This window comes from Natator depressus, chromosome 7 (assembly GCF_965152275.1).
Source record: "Natator depressus isolate rNatDep1 chromosome 7, rNatDep2.hap1, whole genome shotgun sequence".
Lineage (NCBI taxonomy): Eukaryota > Metazoa > Chordata > Testudines > Cheloniidae > Natator > Natator depressus.
Window position 1 is genome coordinate 21,311,482 of NC_134240.1, and position 14,226 is coordinate 21,325,707.

The 14,226-nt window shown below is 45.4% G+C and overlaps 1 long non-coding RNA gene across 2 annotated transcripts in view; it reads right to left on the reverse strand.

Annotated features, from left to right (window-relative positions):
- Positions 1-2,468: 2,468 nt before the first annotated feature.
- Positions 2,469-14,226, reverse strand: part of LOC141990448 (uncharacterized) — a 41,174-nt gene continuing 29,416 nt past the window's right edge. For both annotated transcript variants that reach the window (XR_012640178.1, XR_012640177.1), the window contains one exon: positions 2,469-3,544. This is a non-coding gene — a long non-coding RNA (uncharacterized LOC141990448). The remainder of the gene's footprint in view (positions 3,545-14,226) is intronic.

Sequence of the window (14,226 nt, forward strand, 5' to 3'; positions counted from 1 at the left end):
CAATAACTAGAGGCTGAGAATGGTATGCCTGAAATGGCTAAAACAGAAAAATCTACTTGCGGTTCCATTCAAAGACTTTATTGGAAATACGGTAAGAGTTCCTGGGTTCTTTATTGTTAAGGAGTAGTCCTCTTGTGTCCAGGCATTTGACGCATGATGTCAGCTCCCAATGCCCTTATATCGACCTGGTCCCAGGAGTCCTGAGATTCTTGGTTTTCTTTCTTCTGCTACCAAACAACAGATCTATTCTAACAGCAGCTAATTCTCCACTGAACCATTTTGATAGCAAATGAGGAGTTTAATATAATCCCATCACCCCCTCTCTTAGGAGAGAACTTGGACTTCCACATTTTGCCTTCATGGATATGGCTGCAAGCTCAACTTTTGTGTTATATAGTTGGTAGTCTGGGCTGTCTAAATGGCCCCAGGCAGAAAGTCAAAGACAGGTTTTAAGGCTGGATAAAGTATTTCACCCACTGTATAATCCCAAAGTAGCCTGGAGGTTTTGAGTTGTTTTGTATTGTTTTTGATGTAGAGCTTACATGAGGCTTTATAAAGAGATGTTGCTTTCCCAGCTAACACTGCAATAGTTTATGAGCTGTTCTGCAGAGCACCCCTTTAGCTCTGGCTCTTTGCAAACAAACCAGTCCTCCTCAATGCCCTTTTTAGTGTTTGGGATGTGTACAGTCACAAATACAGACATGCTTGTGTAGTGACACGCAGGCCTAGGTACATGCATTCACACCCACACATACATTTGAACACTCAGATGCAAATCACATGAATACAGACACACACTCATGTGCAGATGCTAAACAAATGGACGTAGACAAACACATATACACAGAAAAAATCATGCCCACAGACACAGATGTGGAGAGAGGTATGTACATACATACATGTGCATAGACATACACACCCCTATGTACTCGTACACACACTAGGAGATGCCTTCTAGGCATTGCTCTTCAGATCTAATTATTAGACAATCTTGATCCATTTTTTCATTCTGTCCTTCCAAAAACCTATCCTAGTCCAATGGACTTCAATAAGACTAAAAGGTATCTACCTGTTTTCCTTCTCAAATGTCCCTACTGATAACTTTCAAACATTAACAGGTACGATCAACACTGGCTTTTGTGTTTAGGTACCTATTGCTCCATCTACTTTTCTAGTCAGAGCCAGTAGAGTGACTGTACAATGACCTCAAGAGAGTCCATATTGATCGTCTCTCAACTGATCTGAACCTTCAGCCATGTTCCGTCTGTTTCTAATAGCACCACTGTTAGTGAATGTTGTGGAATCAGAACATAGCTGATGATGCTGTTGATACATGACCTGCGAAAGAATCCAGCTGCCGCTCCGGTGACAGTATGGGCTCTTCAGGGCAAACAGGCATGAAACAGTAAGTGACCAAGCACAGGAGCAGGTAAATAGCTTTAGAAGGGGTCACTTCAACATCAGCCCTCATCTAAACTCTTGCCTCATGTAGCTTGTATCCTGACTAGTGAAAGCGGGGCCTGCAACCAGTTCCTTAGCTACCTGAAAGGAAAACTACCTCTTCCTCACTTCCTCTCTCTCTTCTGAAAGAGCGTGGATTCTCCTCTGTCCGTTTATTCTTTAGGTGCCACCTTTGGGAATTTGTCTCACAAGTCATGGCACCATGTGTTGTTACACCATTGTGGATCACAAGAGAAGTGGCATAACATAGGTAGGAGGTAAATGAGGGCAAAGTTCTCTTCTCTGACCTTTGTTTTGGCTAGGGCTTTCTGGAATATGAAGGGAGAATTTTGTGGCTAGGAGATCTGGGGTGGGGACTGGGGGAAAGTATTTTGCAAATAAATTGGCTATGTAGCCCCACTCTGTTGCCAGAGCAGAGCAGAGAGGGCTTGGTATCCAAGAATCAGGCCTGTAGTTCCAATTTGGATCCATCTCTCTTTCTAATAGAGGCAGACAGAGAGAGGGATGGTTTGAATTTGTGGGGCTGGGAGGGAAACAAGAAGTCAGGGTTTTGTTCTGTCAAATCCAAACCTGAGCTGGTTTGGCTTTAAGTCCCTTTTCATCGAAACCCCCAGCATCAGGGCCATCAGCATCAATAGTTTCTGTTTGGGACAGTTCCTATACACATGGTAACCCTGTGAGTCACCTTATGGGAAAGGACAAATTTTCCATCCCCTTTGGGATCCTGTCTCTAGCTGTTGCCAAGGTTGGATGGTTCAGTTGGATCTCTCCTCCAGTTTTCTGCATGGGCAATTGAGTAAGGCTGCATTCCTGGAGTGGGATGGGGGTGGGGATGTGACAAATTTCTGTTACCAATCTGCCTGAGGCATCAGGTGATCAGGCTGAGGCCACAGGATTGTTAAGGGAGGAGATGACGGAGAACACACCAAGTGTCTAAGTTTTAAAGCTTTATTGATAAAATAATAAAATAACAGTGGAGAGTGATGGGTGCTCCCCACGTCACTCAGAGGAAGGAAGAAAGCGTTAGTGCCCCAACCTCTAATCTACTTTCATACTCACACACTCATTACCCGAGGCTGGCCAGGCCTGGGTGTAATGTAAAAAGAAGAGGGGGAAGGGTGGACGGTAGTTCTGTCCTGTGCGCACGGGTCATCCGGGGTCTGCTGCTGATCTCCGAATTGCTCCAGCTCTCAGGAGGGTTTTAAGTCCTGGGTTCCTTTGGGGGTGTTCCATTCCGCGACCTCTGTTCCTGGTCCTCTTTGTGCCAGTCCAAATCGGCTTTCTGTGGTCTTCTCTGCTTTCCCAAAACACAAACGGCTCCAGGGACGCAAAGCTCTGCTCCCCCACTTGATGTCTCGCCGGTGTTTTCCATTTCTGCAGTCCTGGTTCAGTGTACTTTTTCTTTTTTCATGGCTGGCTGTGGCTGGGTGAGAGATAAACGCAGCTTCAGACTTTTTCTCTAGCGCCGTGACCTTGGACTGGGGCCAGCGTCTTATCGTCGGACTGAGCTTGCTAGCTGCAGTGTTGAGTTCTCTGCTCTCTTTCTCCTTCCCCCTTTGGCCTCTCGCAGCCTGCAAAAGAATCTTCCACTCCCCACTCACACCTTTGACCCTTCCCAAATTGCCCTGAGATGCTTGCAACAGCATACAATGCATATACAATGCTGATCTGCCTCCTCCAGGGGACCCCCTGAGGGGTGGGCCATTGGGGTTTGACAGGGATTCCCTTGACCCATGTGCAATGTGCTTATGTCCTGAAGAATGAGGTCTGCTTCACCCTAAAGCAATTATAAAATGATAGATATTTTGTTATTCAGGGAGTGTGATTTCAACACTTGAGAGGTTAATGCACCAGGGAGGTGGCTGGTGCTTTCATGCTGCTGTGCTGTATCAAACAGTAGTTTCCAGGAAGATGAATATCCGTAACCGAGTAGCACAGCAGAGCCCAAAGCCTGTTCAAAAGAATTCTTTTTGATGATCTGGTTTTATTACTTTCAATGAACTGGAGTCTCCAAGGTGCTGGTGAATAAGGGATGCTGTAAAGCAGTGCCTTGTACACACGTTTCAAGCTGCGTCTGCTGATGCTAAAGGGGATGAAAGAGAAACTGCTTAGCAATGACCCTAGGGCCTAAACCCAGCTCGAGTGCTCCACAGGGCATTTGCTGAAACAAAAAGATCTGAACCATTTGCACTGGGACATGGTGGTGGGGACAAAGATTATGCATTTACTTTCCCTACTGGGAAAAATAATCTGTTTTCCGGATATAGCACATTGCTGGTGTTATATGCTTCAGAAACATGCATTCCAATAAATAAAGAAATTAAAAAAAAGTCAAATCAGAAACAGGCTATTGTGAATTTGGGGCTGTATTTCCATCCAAAGGTTTCTGGTGGTTTCATAATAAACCATGACAGAGGCTAAACTGGCCAGAACCCCTTAACAGAAATATAGTCCTTTAATTCACAATTGCCTTTTATATAATCTGTATTTAATACAGGGATTAAAGTAAAACTCACCACAAGCTATTGTGAAAGGGTTAACTTATTGTTAGTGCATCCTTGTGGCCAGGCATGGGATAGCCTGTCACGTACCTCCTGCCGATCGTTGCTTTGGGCCTGAAGTGGTCTGCGTCTTCCTCTGACTTGGCCCTCCGGCCAGGTCACTTTAAAGTCTCTCCCCTTCCGGTGTAGTCAACAAACAAAAACAAGGGGAATGAGTCCAAATAAACTGAAATCACCAGTAATTGTGGGAAATGGCCTCCTCCGCTTGAGGTGAGTCAGCGTCTGGCACTCCCTTTCCTTTGGGAGGGGCTGTCGGACAGAGTTTGGCTGGGGAGCTCCTGCCTTCAGCCAGCCCTCTTTTCAGGAGCTGAGTGCTGAAAGTCTGCTCCCCTCTCTGGTCTAGCATCCACTGAGCTGGGGTCTCCCTCTTAAGCTCCTCCCTCCAATCCTGACATTTCTCACAGGTGCGACAGGGCAGAGCCAGCTGAGCCCATATGAGCTCTTCAACCCCATGTTGTCCAGTGTGGGATTTGTATACCTCATCGCACCATTCATAAATGGAGTCTCCCCACTGACCTGTGCAGTGACTCAGTTTTATTGTCTTCATTGAACAGCTGGGGAGATTGGGGACACAGAGGGATGAAGTGACTTGTCCTAGGTCATGCAGCAAGTCACTTGCAGAACTGGAAATAGATTCCAGGTCTGCTCTCCCTCAGGGCTGTGTCTTAACCACAAGGCTCCCCACCCCCTTCCTTCACAGTGACCCACAGTATTGAAGAGTCTGTTGAGAGAGATTTTTTATTTGCAGACTCAAGTTTCAAGCTAGTTCACATCAGCTTCCAAACTTATGCATCACTGAACTGAACTTATGACCCTTCTGAAGTCCTCCCATCCTGAACTGACCTAGGCTCCAATCACTGCTTTCTGGATGCACCATTTTAATAATACTACCCTGCACATTGCCGCTCAGTGCTTTCAATTTGGAATTCAAATCATGTGTATGCTTTATAAAAGGCTCTCTACTGTGAACCTCAGAAATACATATGCACTCTCCAACTGTGTGGGTTTTCTTTTTCCTGCCTGGTGCACAAATTACTCATTGTAACTGATAAATGAATGGAGCTGTGTAACCCTCTTTATAGTTTACAGTTTTTATAGTGCTTTGCCGCCATATGTTATAAATTCATGAAGCAGTTGTAGTGTATAACAGGTTTGTTTGTTTGTTTGTTTGTTTGTAAATTTTAGTTATATAAATTTTAGTTATAGTTCTTGCAGCTGTATGTGTGTATATATATATATATTTCTCTCTCTCTCTCTCTGTCTTCTCTGTGTGTGTCTCTCTATATCTATATGTGGCCACATTCAAATTCTTTCTCAGCAGTTTCCCTGGAATCGCATTGTGTATCATAGCTTAACATAATCGGATGGGAAGCATTTTCTCTTAATATCTGAACAAGTAACACTGCAAAGACAAGAGGATTTTAATCATCAATAACCACGGTAGTTATAAATTAAATATTTGAGCTCTTGGAAGCTCATTCATCATAAATATCCCACAACATCTGTAACAGAGAAATGCATGGCGTCACTGCCAGTGGTGAACAAGATACATTATTAAAGGGCCATAGTTACTGCAAGCAAGATAAGACAAACTGAATTATAATAATAATTAATAATACCTAGTACTTATATAGCTTATATTACCTAATATAGCTCTTAAGCAAAGGGATGTTAGGACAGGCACCCCGTTCTATGAGGTTGTAATCTACTTGAGAGAGGAGAAAGGAGGAAACCAGGGAGGAATATGCACAGCAAGGAGTTCACCTCTGAATAGGATGGATCATAGGTAAGGCTGCGAGTTTCTCATGGAGGTCACGCATTCCGGGACTTTCTGGGACCTCCAGGACTTCTGCAGTGGCCAGTGCGGCTGGCCTGGGGGCCGCCTGAGCAGCGCAGGCAGCCCCTGGGCCAGCTGCACCGGTAGCTGCTGGGGCAGACTTGGGCCACTGCACCCCCCATGCCCCAGCAACAGCAGGAATTTGGGTTTGGGAGGAGGTGCAGGGCAGGGGGTGGGGTGCGGCAGGCGGTGGGGTGTGGGAGGGGGTGAGGGCTCTGGGTGGTGCTTACCTCGGGGGGCTCCCCAGAAGCAGTGACATCCCCCTCTATCAGCTCCTAGCAGACGGCTCCGTGCGCTGCCTCTGCCCGCAGGCACTGCCCCCGCAGCTCCCATTGGCTGCGGTTCCCGGCCAGTGGGAGTGCGGAGCCGGTGCTCAGGGTGGAGGCAGCGCGTGGAGCCAGATAGGGAGCCTGCCAGCCCCGGCAACCCTTCCCCCAGCACCAGCAGGGGTCCTGGGCCACGCACTGCCGCCCACCCCCCCAGCACTAGCGGGGGTTCTGGGCCACACGCCGCTGCTTGCCCACCCAGGCACCAGTGGGGGTCCCAGGCTGCTCCCCCCATGAGCACCCGTGGCACCCTTGGGCCACCCTGAGCACCTGCTGCCCCCCCAGCACTCGCAGCACCCCTGGGTCGCCCCCCACAAGTTTTAATTAGGGGTATATAGTACAAATCATGGACAGGTCACGGGCTGTTAATTTTTGTTTACTGCTCATGACCTGACCATGACTTTTACTAAAAATACCCATGACTAAAACTTAGCCTTAACCTTAGGAGCTGCCATATGGGGACATACCAGTGTACAATACCCTGCCTCTGGCCACACCAGGTCATACCACCAGTCCATCTTGTCTAGTAGTAACTTACAATATGCCTGATGATCCTGGGAAAGGAGAATAGGCCACCTACTAGTTTCACTTAGCCAATTGTCTAAAGTTTTAGATGAGGAGGGGTTCTCCCATTGGCATAGGTAATCTACCTCCCTGAGAGGCAATAGCTAGGTCGATGGAAGAATTCTTCTGTCTGTTTAGCACTGTCTACACAGGGACTTAGGTTGGCTAATCTACATTGCTCAGAGATGTGGATTTTTCACACGCCTTAGTGACATTGCGGAGTTGATCTAGTTTTCTAGTGAAAGTACCTATGCTATGTTTGTGCATCTGTATATTAGAGAAAGGCTAAACCAAAACTCTGGAAGAAACACCCCTAAACTTTGGTGGGTGGGAGTTTGGAATCTTAACCTGGATCTGGATTCAAATCTCACAGCTGCCCCTATTTCTGTGCTAAGCTGAACAAAGCTCCCAGGTCTGATCACCTTCATACTTTGGCAGGTGGATGTGAAATCCAGTTCTTCATTTTGCATTGGAAATGCTGAGGGCTCAGCACTTTTGAAAATCAGGCCACTTATTTAAGTGCCTAAAAAGGACTTAGGAGTAGAGCTGTGTGAAGAATGGAGTATTTTGTTCACTGGCAATGCTGAAAAAAATTGAGTTGGGTCAAACTGAAATTTTTTTTTTTTTAATTTTGGTGATTTGAGAAGTAAAAACAAAATTAAACATAAACAATTTGGCACAACTGACATGAATTGGCACTGTGTTTTGGTGGTGCTGCATCTGCATTTTTTACCCCCAAACAACATTTTGGATGAAAAATATCACCCAGCTCTACTTAGGAGACCGATGTCAGCCTCCTGCTTTTGAAAATTTTTGGCATATGTAAATTCTATTATTTGCACACACAAGTGATTGCATGAGGAAAACTGCAAATGTACCAGCCACATATTACAAGCCATTACATAAAATTTTGGGCCAATAATGCTTTGTTCACAGTAAACACTTGTGAATGCTATTACAGTGGATAACAACTGCTCTCAGTTTATGACAAATCAACACCTCTGGAGGGGTAAGCACAGACATGAATGCAGTGCAATAGGCCTGGAGCCAAGAGACGGATATCAATTCTTGGGACGTCATAAAATGAAACATGCAAGGGTGCTATAGTCATCTGACATAAGCACCCCTCCATCACTTCCCGCAAATACTTTGAAAATCTTCTAAAGGAAAAAAAAATTGCAGCTTATAAAGTTATCTCAACATCTCATCAGCTCACATTTTGATCCTATCCAAAATAACAGCAAATGACTCATCTACTGCGTAAAGGATTTCACACTCCCCGTTGCATTTCCCCATTGATGTCACACACTGAATGGTGATACAGCACCTGGTTGCACTTGATCAAGCAGAAATTGATGCGCTCAAGTCCCACACTATTGTGACCGTCGGGGATGTGGGAGGGGAGGAGAGAAAGGGAACGACACCCACCAAATAAAAAGAGAAAAAATAAGTCGGCTGCCTCATTCCTTTCTTTATGAAGTGAGTAAGAAAGATTAAATAATTTAGTGAGTCATTGCCAAGCCAATGAAGCTTTCACAGGAGCAGCCCAAAGAGATCCTTGGAATAACAACAGAGACTCCTCCTGCCTAATGGGTCTTGAAAGAAATTGTGCTGTCATGGAATTTGGCCTTGAAAACAGATCTGAGTCTTCCACTGTATGGGTGCTGATGGCCCAGCTTCATCCTTCATTACTAACACAGTGCAGCCCCTTTCCAATGCTACAGATCTCATAGCTGCTTCCTGCTCCGTGTGCCCTCTGCTGGTGATGGCAGAAACAACTTGGTTGTTCTTTGGCCAGGGAGTTGGGCCATTGGTTTTGGTATTTTGGCAAACCGCACAGTACTGTAGCAGTCAGACAGTTCTGAATGGTTTCCAAGTACTGCTAAGGAATTCTGCTAGCCAGAGTCATTTTGTGCATTAATTGGTCTTGCTTACTTTCAGATCTCACGGGATTATTTTGTTTCCCTGACAGGGCTGGGACTGGGCCTATGTGCATTTGTGCTCTGAGCAAGGAGGAATTTAGCAACCATGGCTCCCCACCCACTTACCCCAACAACATTCTTGGTTCTTTGTCTGTCTACTCCTTCAAAAGGGAGCTCCTTGTTTCTACTCAGGAATGGACACCCACATTCTTTTTTTCCCCACATGTGCTTCCAGATCTTTTCCATCAGCTGGAGCAGTGTCTCAAAGAGGAGCCATGGAAGCCAGTAAAGATTCATAGATTTTGAGGCTAGATGGGACCACTCTCCTAATCAAATCTTACCTCCTGCATAGGATAGGCCATAGAATTTAATCCAGTAATTCCTGCTGCAGTGAAGGGAATTCTTCTTTCCTGCTGTGGATGTGAACAGTTTTGATTTAGATACATCAAGTGACAATGAGTTTACTACTTTCCTTGGTAAGCTGTTTCAGTGGACAATTACCCTCACTGTTAAGGATTTGCACCTTTATTCCCGTTCGAATGTTTTTAAATTTAGCTTCCAGCCATTATATCTTGTTATGCCTTTGTCTACTAGATTAAAGGGACCTTTGATCTCAGATAGCTTCCCCTTGTCCAGATACCCATAGACTGTTTTGAAGTTGCTTTGGATCTAGAACTGTTTTCTAACCCTCTGAAGTTCATTGTGTGAGGTGTAGGTGGGTGTTCAGAGCACGTTAGCTCATTATAGGGATCAGCTGCAAAGTTCAAATCTGGATCTGCCTTTGGATTCTTAAACTCTGCCCCCACCTCTAAAGTCTCTACCCAGAGAAGAGCAATTGAAGACTGGCCTGTTGGGGAATGCCCATGGTGAGCCCATGGCTATTCCAGGGAGGTCTCTTTAGATGTGACATGTGTGATACAGCACGGCCAGAGGGCAGCAGGAGAGTGTTTTTTTTGTTTTTTTTTTTTGAAGCAGAAAAGAATTTTATTCGTGTAACACTTACAAAGAATCACCAAAAAGGATAAAGCAAAACTATGCAACAAAACAAAAGGAAACGCAAGGTATAACACAGCAGCCTTCAGGAGGGAGAAGTGTTCAGGCTAGCCTGGGCCCAGAGCGGGGGGGCTTCCTCAACACTCGTGGTCTTCCACCCTCCTGAGTTACCTGGTGGCCTAGAGCGGGGGGGGGCTTCCTCGACACTCATGGTCTTCCACCCCCTCGAGTTACCTCGTGCCACGCCCAGTGTCACCGATTATTCCTCTCCTGAGAGTGTCCGACAAGATGGGCACAGCTGCGGGGTGGATGGTTTGGGGGTGAGGGGGACGTACACCCACGTGTGATAGGACAGCAGGAGAGCGTTAGAAGGGAGCCTTATTCTCTGTACGGGGAAGAAAGTTTGCTATAAATTAATTAAAGCACCTGAAGCCAATTAAAGCACCTGAAGCCAGTCACATGATAAACCCCCCCTGCTTCAATCAGACAAGAGGAGTTGAAGCAGAGTGGATTGGTGTTGGAGCAGAGAGCAGTTTAGAAGAGTTGAAGTAGAGTGGATTGGTGTTAAAGCAGAGAGCAGTTTGGAGGGAAGCAGAGGAGAGTTTGGAGAAGTGCTGTGGTGGGCTAAGAAGTCCAAAACCCTAGGTAAAAGGACACTTGGTTTGTGCAGAGGGAGAGCAGGAAGCCCCACAAGCTGAAGGGCAGGAGGGGGAAGTAGCCCAGGGGAAGGAACCGCTAGTTCTAGTGGTTTATCGCTATCCCTAGGCCCCCTGGGCTGGGACCTGGAGTAGAGGGTGGGCCTGGGTCCCTCCCTCTCCACTCCCCTCCTCTAGGACACTAGTGGGGCAGTTAATACCCCAGTTCAGGGGCACAAAAGGGTGCCCTGAAACCCTCCCCCTCCCCCCACAGAAGAGAAAGCATGAGACCCATCATAGTAGTGCCGGCAATTTGCCACACATGCCATATGGATGCTGGCTTTCTCTGACGGCCTCTGCTACCGTGTGTATAGTTAACGAATGTACTCCAATACCACAAAATGGAGTATGCTCAGGACTGCAGGTGTTACAGGCAATGTGGATTTCCTTTCCATTGGGATGTGGCTTTCTGGTTGTTCGTCACTGCTACGCTTCTGATAGGACTTCGGCACTACTTCTCTGCTGAACACTACAGTCCCTGGAATGCCAAGCCTGCTCAGCCAATTTGGGACTAAAAAGTTCTACTCTTGCAAGGCATCAGAAAAATATGTATATTTTGCTCAGTTACTTACACACTGCTCTCAATACGCTTGACCTAACTTTAGCCCTCGTCTCCAAACTTCTGGACAGAGAGCCCAGCTCTTAGTGTGGTGTTTTTCTATGGTGGTATATAGCAGTGATGGGTACCATGCACCTCATTAAATACACAGGCATTCCTGCCTATTACAATTTAACTGAATTAATAGCAATATAAGGTGGGATTAAATCTCAGGTCTTCAGGTGATTGTTCGGCCTGTTCAGCTAAAGAAACCACTGTGCTGGCACAGGGTCAAGTCTGTAGGTTACCCACCATTGTTTTGGCTGCTTTAATGTCATTTGCCTTGCCCTTTGGCTGATCTGTAGTCTCTCATAGGGTTCAGTCATCCAACAGCTGAGCTCCCATAGTGAGGTGCTCAGTGCCTAACTCCCCCTGAAGACTGCTGCATTGAGAGTACTCAGCTCCATGCAGGATCAATCCCTTAATCCATCCCTTTGCGTGCACATCCAACTCCCCAATTTGGAACCTGGGAATTTCCCAGTTGCTACATTGCAAGACCTTAAGTGAATCACATTTATGTTGCTTATCAGATCCCCAAAGCCCAAAATATCAGAGTTACCAGGTGCTGAATTTATACTTCTATCTGTGCCAGAGTCTGTGTCTGTGTTCAGTGATGATATCCAAGACAGCAGTTACTGTACAGTAAAAAAGTCTTATGAAGAGCGTTCTCTCAGCTATGGCATTTTAGAATCTGAACACCACTATCAGATAAAGCAGGACTGACGTGCAGTAGTGCCTGCAAACTAAACATCAAAGCCACATTACAGGCATCCATGTAAAGCACACTCAGACATATGAAGTAACATGTCCCAGGGTTTGTGTATTTCACCCCCACACTGACCGTAGCTAAGAAGAGGATGATTTGCATGGATTTCTGGATCTGATTTACAGTGAAACTTTGCATCATTTTAGCACAGCCTCTTTCCCCACACCTTGCTCTGAACAAAAACGTGGTTGCCTTTAAAATATTTCACAGCTTATGAAACACACATGCTAGTTACATTCCTGCCCCCAGCGAATCAATTGAAAACATAGAATGAGCTGGGTTGTTTTAAATGACTCCCCCAAGTCCAAGAGGTCTATATAGTTAACAATAAGAGTCTGAGTGCTCTAGAAGAACAAATTGGGAGTTAGATGTCAGGAAATCCCGGCTTCTCATCAGGGCTCTACTAGTGATTCAATGTATGTCTATGGACAAATCCTATCTTACAACCTGTTGTTTAAACTACTAGAAAACAGTGGATTCCCAGCATTAACAAGAAGCAACCAATTGAAATTAGTACACTGTGAGTCTCTATCTAAGGTATACAAGCCCCCCGTGACTGTACTAACCAAGTGCCTCATGATCTCTAACATGTTTATCCTGACAACAGCCATAGGAGTTAGGAAAATTCTATTATCCCCATTGTATGGATGGGGAACTGAGACAAAGAAAGGCTAAGTGACTTGCCTAAGGTCTGAGGCAGAGTAGGGAATTGAACCCCAGTCTCTCAGGCTAGTGCTCTAGCCACTGGACTGTCCTTCCTCATGGTGGAACTAAATGATGAATTCTATTTGCTCCTCTTGCGTGATATTGATGTCTATTATGTTCAAAGCTTTCACAGTGCTCCTTTTGCTAACTATGTGGGGTACTGCTGCTTTAATAGAGTGACACTTATCCAGTGCCAGATGTTCCATCGTTAAGCATCTTTTACTGTCAGAAGCAGGATGGGACTGCAGTGGTCATGCAGTGGCTCCATGTTCTGAGACTGCAGTCCTGAATGAGCCTGAGCCGCGAGAATGGCATTGCTGTTTCTGGACACCAGGGGTTAGGCACATTAATATTCAATGCCATCTGTTTCCACTGCAGAAGGTTTGCTCCCGATTTACTGCATTCCCATTGGGTAACCCTCATTTTACCATAGTTTGTTATATTAGTTGACATGCACTAAGGGTGTCACAGTAGTTTATATAAGGTTCCCACACTGGTACCCTAAACAGTATGTTTGAAAAGATCTGGTCGGAGCTGAGCACATACAATCATTTATGTGATGAATTTAGCCTCTTTTTCCAGATGGTGGATTAGCTGGCAGAAGATATTGCACATTCTTCCAGTTCATTTGTTGTTTGAGTTTGTTCAATGAAGCTCTTTTCTAATTTTTTACGCGAGGGATTAATTGTGAATATCTGAAATTCAAGATCAGTTGTTTAGCTGTGATTGGTTGGGTAAATAACATGGTATTGTTTCTGTTGTCTGGTTGGACAAGTAAATGCACTTCTGATGTGAATACTTGGGCATGCAAATTTCAATTTGATCTCTGCCAATCTCATACTCATCCACTCTCTGTATATGTTTACCAGCAAAATCTTTCTCAGAACTCAGATGCATGTAGAAAGTAAATGCAAAAGGGGTATTAAGACAGCCCAAACAAATTCATTTAAACAGTTAAATGAGTATTTGTCAAAATCTTATTCTGAGCCCATCACTCAAGTATCTGAAGCACATCATTGGTCCAGCTCTAGGGTTAGTAGCAATGGTGAACTAAATGCAGACAGAGATGTTGTGATTGTGTATATGGCCAAACTGTACCAGCAAGAAGTGCCTGGAGAGTTATTCTGTACCATGCCCAAGACTAGAAGAATGATGTGAAACTTTAACTCTGGTTTATGAAGCCTCTTATGGCACCCCACTGCTAGATTCAACAAACCATTTTGCATATATTTACTGTCTTTCTAGCCCATAAAAGCTGGCTTTCCTTTATTAACTACAGTTTACTGCTGATTTCAGCAGAAGCCGATAATAATGGCAGTGAAGCTGTACTCATTTGAAGACCCAAGTACATTTCCAGATGTTGGTCATGTGACCAGTCCTTGTCAAACAGTAATTGTATGTACTGTGATTGCGAAGTCGGAGACAATAAATAACCCCCTCCAGATGTTTCTGCTATCACATGTGCTATTGTGGCAGTGTGAAAGTCCTTCCTGCATCCCTTGCCTGTCATTTCCTATTGCTGTAACTTAGCCAGCTAATATAAAGCTTTGTCTCAGAGTGGTCTCCAAACTTAGAAAGTGCTGAGCACCCTTAACCCAGAGGGAAGTGAATGGCAGTTGAGGGCACTCAGCTCATTGCAGGATCAGCCGTCTATGAATATCTGGAGTAGTGGGAAGGCAGTAGAAAGGGGACATTTTTAGGGCTGATCCAACAGTTTGCTGAGCCTCTTGGTGGCAACCTGAACTCACAGAGAATATGGTCCTAATATTGGGGGGTTGTGGAAAAGGGCTGAACCAGT